This window comes from Elaeis guineensis, chromosome 1 (assembly GCF_000442705.2).
Source record: "Elaeis guineensis isolate ETL-2024a chromosome 1, EG11, whole genome shotgun sequence".
Taxonomy (NCBI): domain Eukaryota; kingdom Viridiplantae; phylum Streptophyta; class Magnoliopsida; order Arecales; family Arecaceae; genus Elaeis; species Elaeis guineensis.
This window is the reverse complement of record NC_025993.2, coordinates 146,765,301-146,781,749: the sequence shown is the minus strand read 5'-3', so window position 1 is coordinate 146,781,749 and position 16,449 is coordinate 146,765,301. Positions and strand designations below refer to the sequence as shown.

Sequence of the window (16,449 nt, the reverse complement as noted above, 5' to 3'; positions counted from 1 at the left end):
TTCATTTAACCAAGAAGATTGTCCAGGACGTTGTTAATTGACTCGTGGTTTCTTCAATTTTTGGTCGATATCAAAATCATGTTAAAGAAAATGGCAAACAGCAAATCCTTTATTCATGTGGGTGCTGTAATTTTGCACATCAATCTCAAATTTGCTTTTACCCTGTGCTTCTCCTGCTTGCCATTGGCTAAGCAGGTCCGATGAAGGCCAGACTTGGCAACGAGACGATGAATTACTGAGATTATTGCAGGCCGAGCCATTGGGAGGGGAACAGATGGGCGCAGGTAGGGACTCGAGAAGGGTGCTTGGAGGGACTTCTAATTTATAAAGGCATGAGATGGTAGGAAAGAGAAGTGGAGGGATGAGGAAGGTATCAGCATCCCAAATCTTTAATTCTATGATGCTGAGGGACATGAGCTTAGTTTGACATCCATCTTGAGCTACACTGGCTCTTGCACAACATCAACCATTAGGTTGTGCCCCACACAAATCTCATAGCACTCAAAAATTCTTCATTCATCTGTTTGTACGGATCTCAAAGTGGTTATTGTATGATTTAACAGTAGATTCATATGAAGGAAGGTGAGTTCTTCTCTTGCACAAAACATGCAGCCCCTATACTGTCCTAAAAATATGAGGCAATCAACACAGCAAAATTTTGATTTTCTGCAGGGCTTTATGTATAAAGGAAATGCTTGACGCTGCCTGCCGGTTTGAAATATAAGACTGCAAGTTTAATTCCCTACCAAGCACATTTCTGGATTTATTAGTATTACTGACTTTTGATACCTGGTTTTAGGTAAAAGTGCTGGGGATAGGTTTGAACTAACTCAGATACTGCGGAGGCATCAGCCTCCGTCTATAACAGTATCATGTATGTATTTTTGCGCACCATCTGCCACGTGTTCATGAGACAGTTTCTTTTTTCGCTTTTCATTTTCCGTGGCTTTGCAAAGCGAGAGGATGGGTTCCTTCTCCCTCTCTTGCTTTTTAAATGGTGTGAAAGGAAGAGAAAGAAGCCGGCAGCCATGAAAACATCTACCACCACCATAGAGGATCTCCCCGCCGTCTTCAAAGACATGGAATCTTCTCTCGATAAGAGCGATGAGATGCTCGGTGCGGCTTGCCTGATGGTCGAGTGTCTAGACTCTCCAGGCTTTGAGAAAGCTGATAAAGCTCTTGACTTTGCCCTTGGAGTTTTGAAGATTTTCGAGAAAAGGGATGGGGGATGGTCACTTTCGATTGCGAAAGCTCTTCACTTGATGGGCATGGTTGCTCGCAAGCTCAAAAGATTCGCCGATAGCTTAGAGTCATTTGAATGCGGCTGATGAGATTCTTGATAGGCTAGAATTTGGAAGTTGCAGCCATTCTAAAATTAGGTTGGTGAGCATCATTGTCTAGCTCCGGCCTGCGAGTACGAAGACCGCAATGGGCCAAAGAAGGGAAGCTTTGCTCAATATACGAAAGTCTCTGCAGCTTAAAAAGTCAACCTTAGAGCATAAATAATCGGGAATTAGGCACTGCTTGTGGATTGTATTTGGTAGTTGACAATCTGAAGTTGGCAATCTATTCAGTTTGCCAGCAATTTAAAATGGATTCACTAGATTACTGTATTTGGTGTGCTATTTAGATTACTGTATTTACTGTAATCCAAATTACTTTAATAATTTACGTTATTACCTTCCAAGAGGCAATCTAGATAGTTTTGGAGAGGGATGGCTATTTTTATTATCACTTTTTTGATAATGTTGCAATTAAAGTTTCACACAAAGTTACCTTTTTAAAAAATTTTGAGCTAGGCGAAGATGTGCAATGAGATCAACTCCCAGGAGATGGTGATAGGCCTTGTCCTCCCCAACAGCGCCATGTCCGCCCTCACGGCCAAGCAGTCCCTAGCCGACATCAAGAACACCCTCCATCTCCTCATCCTCATTGACTACTTCAACCCCCAAAAGCTCCACGACCTCTCCCACGGCTCCACCCTTACAACCACCCTCTACTAGACCATGGGCGATGCCACTGGCAACTCCGGCTTTGTTAACATCACCAACCTCCATGGTGGTCGCATCGCCTTCGCTACCGCCACCCTCGACTCCAAACTCGACTCCTCTATGAAGTCCGTCTGCCAAGTCTCCTACAACCCCTTTGTCCTCGAGATCTCTGCCCCCATCATCTTCTCGGGCCTCCTCGATGCCCCCTCAATTGCCTTGTCCGACCTCACTGTTCTCCTCGAGAAGGCTGGTTGCAAGACCTTCACTTCCTTTGTGGTCTCCTCTGATGTCCTCAAGATTTTTTAGTCCGCCAAAAGCCTCACCCTCTTCACCCCCACCGACAAGGCCTTTAAAGCCCCTGATATCTTCGATCTTAGCTCCCCTCTCCAGTGCCGAGCTTGTCACCCTCCTCTAGCACCAAGTCCTCTCCACCTACACCCCTAAAGCCTCCCTCAAGATGGCCAAGGGCCAGATTGCCACCATGGCATCCAGCGGTGCTGGCAAGTATAACCTCTCCATCATCTCCCATAGTGACAATGTCTCCCTCGACATCGACGTCGACACCCATCTCTCGCGTCGCCACCACTATCCGTGATGATATCCGTCTGTGTCTTATAAGTTCTCCGCACCACCATTATACCCATATCACTTCCACCGCTTTTCATCGTAAAGAAAGAAGAGTATTAGGACAAAATTATTGGGGGTATTTTGGAAATTTAATTTCATATTACTGATAATCTGATTGTCATATCAAACATGTTAATCAAGATTCTCAATAATTTTATTATAATATTACTTATTTGTATCAGATATAGTAATTAATATTATTGATAATTTAATGATGATAATCTATCTTGAAAGTAATTTATATTATCTTTCAAAATTGTCCGACGATCCACAACCTTAAGGATTTGGCAGAGGCTTTGCACTGTAGTGTTGGACTTTGGGGAGGCCTTGCCGTTGTGTTTGAAGGCGCTGCAGATTTATGAGGCCCAATTTGGGATGGACTCTGCAGAACAAGTGGTCCCGGTTGGGCGGCTTCTTGGGGTTACCTATGCTGGTTTGGGGAAGAATAAGGAAGCGTCGGAGCAGAACGAGCTCTCAAGGAGGGTCTTGGAGAGTTCAGGATTGGATACTGAATTGCTTGATGTGGAAATCGATGCGGCCAATTTTTAAATTGCATTAGGTAGGGTGGATGAGGCTCTTAAAAAGAGTGATTCATCGGTCTGAAAGGGAGAGTGAGACTCGGGCATTCATTTTTGCCTTTATCGCAAAAGCCTTGTGTTGCCAAGAGAAGTTTGGGGAGTCGACGAGGTGTTTGGAATTTGCTTTGCGGTATTCTCGACAAGAAAGATTCAGCCTCGCCTGCAAAGATTGCTGAGAAGATAAATGAATTTGAGATGGCTCTATCTTTAATGAAACGGACTCTTGCGATGCTTGAGAAGCTTCCACAGGAGCAGCACCTTCATGCATGCAATGATGGGTTGGTTGCTTCTCGTGACAAAAAGAGTGCCCCTGGCTGTTCCATATTTGGAAAGTGCAATAGGGAAGCCGAAGAACTGCTTTGGCTCAAAGCATTTTGGGACAGCCATTCTTGGAGATGGACCAGCCGCAGTCCGCTGTGAAGTTGCTAACACTTGCAAAAGACATCATTGATTTCTCATTCGGGCCATATCATGAGGATTTAATAGACACATGCCAATGCCTTGCAAATGCATTTGGAGCCATGGAAAGGTACATGTTCATCTCAATGTTCTACTCAAATATTTTTGTTTTTCAGATTTTATGGTACCCTAATGGTAGCCATAAGTTATTAGGTTTTGAAACTAAGGTTTATGGTTAGCTTTGAGGTATCTAGATGCATCAAATTCAATTGTTTTAAAGATATATAAGGAATCCTTGGTGGTTATCTTCAATCACAAAATTTGTTTTTGTATTTATTTGATAAATATTTATATCCGACATCCCATTTATATTCTTTACTGCAACCAGGAAAAACTAGATAAAAAAAATTTGCATAATATTAAAAATATTTAAATGCCTAGTTTATAGACCTCAAAACACCATGCAGCTTTAGGTTAATGATTTGACAAAGAATTTTAATTATTTTTAATATATATATATATAATAGATTAATAATAAAATATTTTTTAAAATAATCATATTTCGTACAATGCACGGGATTATAAGCTAGTACAGAGCATATTGTTGAATTTATCTATAATGTTAACTTTTTACGGAAGTTATATGTAAAAGTTTATGTCGCATAACTTTGAACTGGTCCGCGTGCCACATGTATATGTATTGGATATATGTTTTTGTACATAACTCCCCGTAGAAAGCAATATTACAAACGAGAATGGTGGACTGCAAACATTGCATCTCTCCACCGGTACAAAGAGGTGCCCATTTAATTATTATATATTACAATTTTTGGTGAGAAATTATTATATATTAGATGAACTCTAAGTTTGCATGTTCCTATATTGGCAACGTATGGGCATGGAAAACATAAAATATAAAATAATCCAACCAAAAGTGATTGTTTCTCATCTTAGCACGACCTTAATGAAATTTGGAGAAATGTGTAGAATTTAACCATTGCATCGACTTAATAAATGAGAGGTCTATGCTCCACAGGGACTAGTTAAAATTAACATCCTTGTATTTTATATATAAACCCTGCACAAAATCAGTATTGCTATTAATTTCATGATTTTAAATTAAGCTTGTCTTATATTTCAACTTGTTCCGAATGCCGCAGCGTAGAATGCTTCAGATTTAGGTAAGGCTATATTATATATGACCTCCACAGAAAGTATTGGGGTAACCAATTTTGCTATCACGACCCACATTCGATGACGATATCTCCGACTCAACAGCGACATCCGATTATATATCATCGATCGATATCCGACTGAATAGTCAAAAAAATCAGTGATTCATACCGAATATCTATCAGCTTTTAACAATTCATACCGACTGATAATGATCAGACTGATTGCCTAACAACTGATTATCGATGGTTCAATGGTCGACTGTCGATTAGTAATTCTCGATCGATCTTTTATAGTGCCACCAACATATCTTGACATCAAGTTAGTATTGGCAGGTCTGATTGACACCCGATCGATATCATTATGTTATCGGTGTCACGTTCGATGATTCCGACATAACATGGACAATACCGATCACCAGTCGACATCACCAACTCCCAATCGACTTATCAAAAATCATCAGCACAATAAATGCATAATGGTTACTTTCATGATTAGATCATTAATTGTCTATAAAAAAATATTAATTATCCATTCCATGATATTACAATGTCGGAATAGGTGAGATCCCACGTACATAACCGTCATAAATGATTATCGATCATTTGTTTATAAAAAGAAGATAAATGAATGAAGATGATAAGTCAATTTTAAAGATAAAAATTTTATCAATTTGAATTCATCATTGTTTGATCAATTTTTTATTTTTAATTTAAATATTAAAAAATCTCCGTCCATTATAATTTTGATCGGTATAGAATTTTTTTGTAGGTTGTTTTCGAGAGGAGCCAAACGCATCGAAAATTTGGTCGCAATAGAAAGTTAATATTGTTATATTTTTTGAGGAAACTAAAGTTAATATTACTATCAAAGAGAAAGTAGCGATGGAATTTAATGCCAGATCACGGATTTAATTAAGAGAGCCAGCTGTACCGGGCCTTCTGTCCTGTGGTGTCAGGCGCGAGTCCAAACGCCCGCAGAAAGTTTTCAGGCTAGATATGAGGTAATCATTTCCTTTGTGAAATTATTAATCATCTCAGACTTATGTTTTTGCGTATAACAATGCATGCAAAAAATGAGATGATTATACTTTCTATCTTTCTACGGAGACTTAAGGTCAACAGGCGAGAAGGGGAGAGTGGAACATGGTGATTTGAGTGGATGATTTTATTTTTTTTAATAATATTATTTATGAGAAAAGATGAGTTTATTCAAATGAAAAGAGAAAATAAATTTTTTTTTTATCGATGAAATGATAAGAGAAAGGTGAGATAGGAGAAAAAAAAATTTAAATTATATATTTTTTTTAAAATAAAAAAAATATATGGCTAGAGAGCGGCCAGAATGGCAATAGACTTTGAGTAGATAACAAAAAAAAAAAAAAAACATACACCGATTTTTCTGATCAAGATGATAATGGAGTTTGAGAAAATGTTTTAAAAAAATTTTAAAAAAATATGTTAACTTTTTTTTGGGATCTCTTTGAAAATGAGATTCAATGGGAAATGAAATCTAACAATATCATTCACGGGGATAATTTAGGTTAGCTATAGATTTTCATTCATGAACATATTTAAGAAGAGTAATATAATATAGAATGTTAAATATCCAGTGATTGTTATATTAGAAACGGCATTTCAATGCTCATAAGGAATTCTACCCCAAGGGAAAAAAAAAAAAAAAAGCTCATGAAAAATATAGACTTGTAAACAACTCGGACTTGTTCAATGGCAACCTTGTCCAAGCTGATCTATTTCGTGCTATACCAGCCATAGCCATCATCTCTTCGGGAGAGTTTCGAGGTTCAAGTCATAGGTGGTACGCTCCCAGTTTATTTGGATGTAAATAATTTACTATTAGCAGGTCTTCCCTCCCGTTCCCAGAAAAGCATTATTTATGGGCTCGCTTCAAGCATTACTTTCTTCTGGGTCCGTTCCTGCATAAATCAAAGTTTACATGTTAGCTAGCTTAAAATGTCAAAATGGAGATTAGGCTCTAGGGAGTAGAGACTTTAGCTCATTTTATAGCTCGTCTGATCATGCTAAAACTAGATTAGCTTTACTTAACCTCAAACAAACACATTGCTCACTTGAACAAATCGATCGTGTATTTGTTTATACCAGTTGCAAACTTATCATTATATATGTTATTCATTAGTCATCATGAACATTTGTAAAAAAAAAATTCTCAAAGATGTCCAATGACGAGGGGCTGGTTGCAGTTAAAATCCAAGTTAAAAAAATATTGGACGAGCTCTGAGCGGGAAAGATTGGATGAGCTGATGAATGCTAATTGTCAACTATGGTTGGGCTTGAACGAAGAGTTTTGCTAAGAATAGAGATGCAAACCGGTTAAAACTACTCGTAATGACTCGGGTCCAAACTCTATTCGACTCAATAATTATTGAACTTAAACAATTGAAATAATTTTTCAAATCGAACTCTAGAATACTCAGTTCAAAAGCTTATCAATTTATTTGAGTTTTATATTTTTTAATAATATTATTTTTATTTATAATATTATTTATATATGTTATTAATAGACTGAGACTCGAATTCTATTTTAAGTATGAGTTAAGTCGAATTAAATTTCGAATTCGAGTATTTTGAATTGAGTTGCACCACTACAGTAAAAAGGAGAATTAACCATCGATTTTTGCCAACGCTTTTTGAAAATGTCGGCAGGTTGCGTTGACCTGCCGATGCTTTTAAAAAGCATCGTATTTTCAACGACGCTTAAAAGCATCGTAAAATTTTAGCATTGTCAACGCCGACGCTTTTAGCAAAAGTATCGTTAAATAAATAAAATGCTGATGTTTTTTTACGTTATTATTTAACGACGTTAAAAAGCGTCGTTAGGTTCGCTTAATCCAACCCCTATTCTCCCGTGCCCTAATCTATCTGCCGCCGCTCCTTCTCACCCATTCCTCCCGTTCTCTCGTGCCCTAATCCCCTCCCGACCCCCATCTCCGCCGCCGGCACCGCACCGTCGTCCGCCGCTCTCCTCTGCTGTCGCATCCGTCCACACCGTACGCCGTCCGCCCTCCGCCTTTCTCGAACCCACCCCACCTGCCCTCCTCCCCTCCCCTCTCCCGGCGGTCGTCTTCACAGGCCCAAAAGACCCCCCCGGTCCCCCTCCCCGATCCGGCCGCATCCCACCATCCCCCTCCCCGACGCCGTACCCCACTGCCCCCCCCACCCTCCTCGGCCCGGCCACCGACCCAGCTTACAGGTGGCCCCCCTGTCCTCCCTCCCCGACCTCCAACACCCATCCCCGACGCCGCACCCCACTGCCCCCCCGACCCGATCACCGACCCAGTCGATAGGTGGCCCCCCTGTCCTCCCTCCCCGGCCTCCGACACCCTTCCCCGGCCCTCCCAGTGGGCCGTGCTCCTTGGCCCCCTTGCTCCCCGACCACGATATTTCTAGACCTTCTAATTTTCTTCTTCTTCTTCTTCTTCTTCTTCATCAGATTTAACATGTCACACATCTTGTGTGCTGAGTTTCTCTTATCTTAAGCAAAAAAGATCAGTACATTGCTCATGTTGGTGTTGTTTCCCTTGTTTTCTTCAGTTTTCTTAGATTGGAGATAGCTATATGAGCTCTTCTTTAAGCACATCTCTCTTGCATTTCATGATAAGTTAGAAAGAAATGCAATATTTAGTTTATGATTCTTGTTTCTGGTGAATCAGTCTGGTTTTCACTAATTTTGGTCACCATATTCTGTAAACACACATGCTTTGTCATAGAAATTATCTAAGCATTTAGTTCAGTGCAGTGAAGGTGCGTTGCTAAATTGCAGTATTAACTCCTTGAGATTGTTTAGTCTGAAAGTCTTATCAAACCTGACATTTGACTATGGCATTATTTTTTTTAAATAGTTATATTATTAGCCATATGGACGTAACCTTGATTACTTGTGAGGGATCTAGTTCGGTTGTGATGACCTATATCTTTTATTTTGTGCTTTTATAATTTTCTTAAAAGATTGCCACAACTTTTATGAGTGCCTAGATCATCATCTTGAAAGTAGTAGTAGTTTTCTTTTGTAATTTCCACATTTAGACTCCCTTTAGAATTTTTTTTAGCTATTTGCTTGTTTGTGTTATACGTATATGTCCTAAAATCTTTATGGAATAGATACTTATGACATAGGAAAGTCATCTAGGACCTTAAATATGATTTTTATTAGAGCTTTTACGCTAAGTACTTTATATCCAGATAATATTTCAATATTGATGAAAGCATATGATATTTCTGAGTAACCTGTTTTTAGTGTTAGGTTTTGATCATTATTCTTACTTTTGAAATAGGATTGCTTTTTGATGAAGTGCTTTGAATCAGGGATTATAGATTTGGCAAATGTTGGTACAGGAGGAATTTTCAGAACTCCAAAGGATTTTAAGGTTTCATGATTAGGAATTGATGCATTTTCTGTAGAAACGTAACTGGTTTTAATGAGCTTGAAGATACCATATTAAGAGTTTATCAGAAAATCCTGAGAGATGGCGAAAGACGGAAGGTTAGAGATGATCTTTAAAAAATATAGATAAATTATTCCATGGAACTTCAATGACATTTTCATTGTTTTCATGATTCAAAAATTTTCTAGTTGAAATGTCAAAGAGCATGCTCTCTTTTGATAGTAGGTTGCATCCAAGCTGGCACAACAGATTGACGAGTCAAAGTACTACTATTTGTTATAATTATGCCTGCAGTTTATGGTTGAAAAATTTTTACTTGAAAGATCAGAGCAATCTATTGTGTACTATGGGTTTGAATCTGAGCAATCATACTCCACAAGGCTAATGTTAATAATGTAAATGGTCTTTCTATTCATTGTTCAACAGACTTTTTAGTTCAATTTTCACCGAGCTGCGGCTTAATACTATATTCCACACAAGAAATCCCTCTTCCTTGTGACATTCAATCTACATAAAAGTAATTCTATAGGTTATTACAAAAATCAAATGATATGCTGAGGGTTTGGAAAAAATTTCGAATGGTATTTTTTTTTTGTTCTCTCTATACGGGAGAACTAAGAGAAAATACTGTCGGAATTTTTTTCGGCTCTTGTTACATATCATTTGATTACTGTAATTGACCTATAGAATTAATGCATTTTCTGAATGGGATAGGACCTTCTTTATCTATTAGTTGATGATAGCAAGTATTTACTATGTAAACCATATCATATCTAAATGTATTTTTGAGTCTTCAAGTTATATAATGAACTACAATAGCTGTTATTTTTTTTAATTTTATGAAATGACTGATATTTTTTACTCATTGCATTAATATAGATTATATAATTTTTCTTATTTTTAGATAAGTTGCAAGTTCGGTCATTTTATCCTACAATGGTCAAAAGTTGGATAAATAAATCAAAAAATAGTAAAGAATATTTAGATCGAGTTCATGACTTCATTAAATTTGGTATGGAGAAAAGTAGTTTGAATGAAAAGATTTTATGTCCATGTCGAAAATGTGTAAATAGTTCTTCTTTAGATCCATAAATTATTGAAGAACATTTGGTATGGAATGGTTTTTTAAGAGGTTATACCGACTGAATTTTTCATGGAGAATCTATATTGCCATCATCATGTAACCAACCCCTGACTCATTTTGGATCCATTAGCCTATAAGATAATTCTGCAAGAGATGATGATATAAGGGGTTGGATCACAGATGCTTTTGGACTTGGTGTTCAAAATTTAGGAGAATCCAGTAGTATACAAGAAACAGTTGGGATGTTTGATGGATGCACGCATACGGAACGTATGCATGTTGAGGAGCCTATACATATATTTAATGATGAGACAGCTCGTTATCACACTTTAATGAAAGATGCAGATGAAGAATTATATTCGGATTATACGAAATTTTCTAAGATTTCTTTTCTTGTACATTTATTCCATTTAAAATATTTGAATGGATAGTCTGGGAAGAGTTTTACCATGCTGCTGAAGTTATTAAAGGATACATTTTCAAAAAGCACTCGTTTACCACCATCGCATTATAAAGCCAATAAAGTAGTAAAGGAATTGGATCTTGGATACGAAAAGATTCATAGTTGTCCGAAAGATTGTATGTTATATCGAGGTGAAAAAGCTAATCAAGAGTCATGCAATGTATGTGGATCTTCAAGATGGATAACACAAAAAGAAGATCGAGATGATGTACTGAATGAATTGGATGCAACACGGAGTAAAAAGAAACCGGCAAAGGTATTGCGTTTCTTTCCTCTTATACTTAAATTGAAAAAGATTTATGCATCATCAAAAATAGCTTCATCAATGAGTTGTATGATGAAGGACGTACAAAGGATGGAATGTTGAGACATCTAGCAGATAGTCTTCAATAAAAAGTATTTGATGATAGGTATCCTGATTTTGCCTCTGATGTTCACATTGTTAGGTTTGGCTTAGCTTCTAATGGCTTCAATCCATTTCGGACTCTGAGTTCTACTTACAGCACTTGGCCGGTCATTTTAATATTTTATAATTTGCCACCGTGGATGTGCATGAAATAATCATCACTTATCTTGTCAATGGTTATTCCAGGAGATAAGGGTCCAAGCAATGATACTGATATTTTCCTACAGCCTTTAATAGAGGAATTGAAATAGTTGTGGGAGGATATTGATACATTTGATGCTTCCAATGGTCAAACATTTAAACTACGGACAGCTTTGTTATGGACTATTAATGATTTTCCAGCATATGCCAATTTATCTGACTAGAGTACAAAGGGACGGGTCGTATGTCCTTGTTGTGGAGATTCAACACATTCAATTTGGTTAAAACATGGAGGTAAATTTTGTTACATGGGACATCGTCGATGGTTGGAAGCAAATTATCTATTTCGATTTCAGAAAGATTTGTTTGATGGTACTATAGAATTGGGATGTGTCCATATTCTACCTTCTGGAACTGATGTTCATAGACAAATGGATGGCATCAATTACAGCTGTGGTAAGCACTCAAAGTCCTCTAAAAAAAGAGGAAGGAATGATATTGAAAGCTCAATGCACGAAGGATTACTAGAGGAAGTCAGTATCAGTACTATAGATGCAGAGGTGTTTCAAGATCCAGACAATTATTTCGAGGATGAAAATGAGGAAGACACACAGACCAGTCCAGTAAATATTTATGAAAAAAATAAAATATCTTTTTTGACTTACCTTATTGGAAATATAATCTTATTTGGCACAATCTTGATGTCATGCATATAGAGAAGAATGTTTGTGATAATTTACTTGGAACATTTTTAAACCTTGATGGAAAGAGCAAAGATAACATAAAGGCGTGTCTTGATTTAAAAGAAATGGATGTCCGACAGGAGCTTCATCCTAAAATACTTGCTAATGATAGAATTTATGTGCCTCCTACATGTTACATAATGTCTGCTCGAGAAAAGAATAATTTTTTGGGAGTTTTCAAAAATATCAAGGTACCTGATGGATATGCATAAAGTATTTCACGATATGTGCATCTAAAGGATTGAAAACTTTCAAATCTTAAAAGTCATGATGATCACATATTGATACAAGATATCTTTCCAATAGCTTTAAGATCGTCAATGCCGAAACAAGTTGTTGCAATTGTACTTCGATTATCGTCATTCTTTAAGGCATTATGTTCCAAAATTATTGATCCTCGAGAACTTGATCAGTTAGAGTTCGATATTGCAATTACACTTTGCCAGATGGAAAAGATTTTTTCTCTTGGATTTTTTACTATTATGGTACATCTGCTCATTCACTTAGCTTCAGAAGTTAAAGTTGGTGGACCGGTACATTATAGATGGATGTATCCTATTGAGAGGTATTATTGCAAACCTTAAATCTTTTGATAATTTTATTAGAAACAACAGCATACTGATATTTTAATAAATATTTAATTCTTGAAGGTATCTTGTGCGTCTTAAAGATTATATGCGAAATAGAGCTTATCCCAAGGGCTTGATTGCTGAAGGATATATTGCTGATGAATGTTTGACATTTTATTCAAGATATCTTCAAGGTGTAGAGACTATTTTTAGTCGACCTCAATGGCATAATGACTTTGTGGAGAATGCAGAACTGTATAAGTTTTCAACTGCTGAAAAATTCTTGGGAAGAGCTGAAAGTATTGTACTTGATCAAAAATTCTTAGCACAAGCACATCGTTATGTATTACTTCATAGTGACATAATATCTGACCATCGCAGGTTAGTATATTTAAGGCATGACATCAAGATTTAAATTTTATATTAGATATAATATTCTAAATAATATATTTATATTTTATGTAGTGAATTTTTAATTTATCAGAGATGAGTCAATCATAAGATTCGTCCTAATGCAAGGATTGAACAGCGATGGTTGGTCGAGTTATTCCCTATGTGGCTTTCGAATCAGGTGTGATTTATATTTAATTATAGGATACATTAATTTTTGATACATATTTAATATCAGATAACTCAACAGCACTTCATATCATTTTTTTTAGGTATCAAAGATGATGGAGAGAAATAATTTAGATGAACTAATAGCTCTTACTCGAGGACCTAATAAGATTGTGAATAGCTATAACGGTTTCATAATTAATGGCTTTAAATTTCATACTAGAGAATGGAAGAAATTTAAAAAAACACAGAATAGAGGTGTTATGGTGGAAGCGGATGGAAAATCTTATTATGGTGCACTTAAAAATATCTATGAGTTGGATTATTATGAAAAATTTAAAGTAATATTGTTTAGATGTGATTGGATAGACATAAACTCACCAAGGGGTTTGAAACAAGATGCAAATGGATTTACACTTGTAAATTTTTCAAGGTCGATACACACTGGTGTGTTATTGAAGGATGACCCATTCATTTTTTCATTTCAAGCTCGTCAAGTATTTTATGTACAATACGCAAAAGATAAAAATTAGTTTACTGTCATCAAAATAAAACCTAGAGACTTATATGATCTGCGAAACCAAGTGGAGGATGATGATGATGACACTTATATACAATGTATGCCCTATAATTTTGTGCCAGCTGATAATTTAAATGCTACGACGACGTTGGTTAGGACAAAATTTGAAAGAAATACTACTGCTTGATTGTTACTGGTAATAATTATTTATGATGTATATAATTTATATTAATTATTATGTTATTTTACTCCATATATTAACTGATTCTATCTTTTATTTATATAAATGCTAGGTGACATCATGCGTCGCAGGGGATGATATGCTGGTGTGCAGTTCCAGTTTTCATAGACAGAGGTCGGTACATCTTCTTCAGCACAGTAGCCTGAGGCCAGTTCAGCTGCACAGCATTTCGAGCCATGTCTTTTTTCATCATTAGCACAGCACGATCCTCCTGTTCATCAGTCAGATGATGAGATACACGTGCAGGGTATATATTATCTTTCATATAATTTTATTTTTATTTTATTTTATGTATATTTATGATATCGTTATTTTTATGTATTTTTTGCAGACGGATCCGAGAGAGTACGCCTCAGATGCGGACCCACAGTAGTACGAGATGTGTGACAGATGCATGAGGGCGAGAGAATTGTTGTGGAGTGCAATCAGCTAGGTCAGCCAATTAAGAAAGCTGCCTGCTTATTGATTTTATTTTTGGGGACTGTTGCTCGGAGGCCTCAGCTATATCCGTTGGGCTATGCAAAATGGAATGACATGCTTCCAACGTACAAAGTTGAGCTCCTCCGAGTTATAGAGGTAATGAATAGATGTTCATACTGTATATTAATTGTTAATCACTTATATAATTTATTCTATTTAACTTTTTTTTTTATAGAACAAGTTTGTTCTCCCTCCATCTACTCATGATTTTGTAATGAAGTTTCTCAACCGCAAATGGAAAGAATATAGAGCACAATTGAAAAGGGACTATATGAGACAGGGTATGACAGAGGAGGAAGTTGCTAGGAATTGTCCTCCTAATGTATCCCCTCATCAGTGGATGGAGTTGGTTCATTATTGGTTCTCCGAAAGGGCACAGGTATATTATCTACTCATTATCTTTTCTTTTAAATATTTTATAAAAATATTGATTTATATTGTATATTATATATTATACATATAATAAGTTTTTTATTTTATTTTACAGACTTATTCTGCTATTGGTAGAGCTGCACGAACAGCTCAGTCTGTTCCTCATACATCGGAGTCGAAGAGTTATGCATGACTCCGACAGGAGTTTGTATGTTCCTTAAACTTTCATAATTAACTTTTAATTTTTATGTTGAAATATTTATATAACTTATATCATTATGTATTGTGGACCATGTCTGTATCATGATACTCAAATATTTTTTTAAATTGTTATAACTGTTTGCTTAAAATTAAAATTATTTGTGTAGGTGGAAGAGCATGGGAGGGAACCCGATAAAGTAGAGTTTTATCGGATGACTCATACTCATCAGGATGGTACTTTTGTTCGAGATGAGTCGAGAGATTTATATGTACGGTATTATTAATATTCTATTTTTTATAATGATTGTAATTTAATTTTATTAGCTATTAATGTATAACTTTTGTTTTCAAAATAAATACAGGAGAGGGCTACATCTCTCATTGCAGAGCGTGACGACGAGTCCGCAGCATCTACGCAGCAGAGCCGTATCAAGGCCGAGGTGTTCACAGAGTTGATGGGACCAGAGTGCTATAGTCGAGTAAGGAGTTATGGAGTAGGAGTCACCCTCACTCAGTTATCTGAGGTTAGTAGATATACACAGCATGCTGCAGTAGATGCTCAGGATTCACGCGTCCGCAGACTTGAGACGGAGATACAGGAGATTAGACAGAGTCGTACCACTGAGATGGAGGAGATGCGATAAAACCGTGCCGAGATGCAGGCCATGAGGGGACAGATTGATCGGCTTACATCTTTATTAGAGATGTATGGCCTATCTCAGATAAACACATATTATTAAATATATATTTTTATATTAATTTAATGATCTATATATTTTTATTTATAGATATGCAAATCAAGTTTTTCATATATTTCTTGTAGGCTCCTGGCACATCAGGCATCCGTCGAGACGGCGGCACGTCATGTGGAGACAGCGACAACCATCCGCCTGTAGATTGACATCATTTTATTTTTATTGTAGTCTTATATTTTCTCTATGCTTTTAGTTGATTGAATTCTTGATTGTAATGGACGATTAGTACTTTGTTTTTATTTATATAAAACAATGTCTTTTGGTTTGGTTAAATTTACTATTGAAGTTTGCTTTTAGTGTGAATGATGGTGATTGTACAGGTTTATGTTTGAATAATTGATATAATTTTGTACAGGAATGTATGTATTTTTTTTTTGTATATAAAATCTGTATATTTTTTTTCTATTAAAAAATTAACGACGCTTATAAGCGTCGTTAATAGACTGAATAACGACGCTTATAAGCGTCGCTAGTGACTTAACTGCTGTTGCTTCGAAAAGCATTTTGGTAGAGTGGAGGACGTATTGTCATTAATGACGCTAAAAAGTATCGGTAAAATTTAATTTTACGATACTTTAAAGCATCGTTAGAAAATATTGCGATGTTTTTAAAAAGCGTCGGTGCTTTTCGTCTCCACTCTTACATAGGCGATGCTTTCGCGATGCTTTCGTCTCCACTCTTAATTCCGACGCTTATTAGCATCGTAAAATATCTTTTATATCGTC

At 36.5% G+C, this 16,449-nt stretch overlaps 2 pseudogenes; both read left to right on the top strand.

Annotated features, from left to right (window-relative positions):
- Nucleotides 1-1,805: 1,805 nt before the first annotated feature.
- On the top strand, nucleotides 1,806-3,616 carry LOC105039022 (fasciclin-like arabinogalactan protein 8; annotated as a pseudogene).
- An 8,552-nt stretch (nucleotides 3,617-12,168) lies between these two features.
- On the top strand, nucleotides 12,169-13,087 carry LOC140854812 (uncharacterized; annotated as a pseudogene).
- Nucleotides 13,088-16,449: the final 3,362 nt, after the last annotated feature.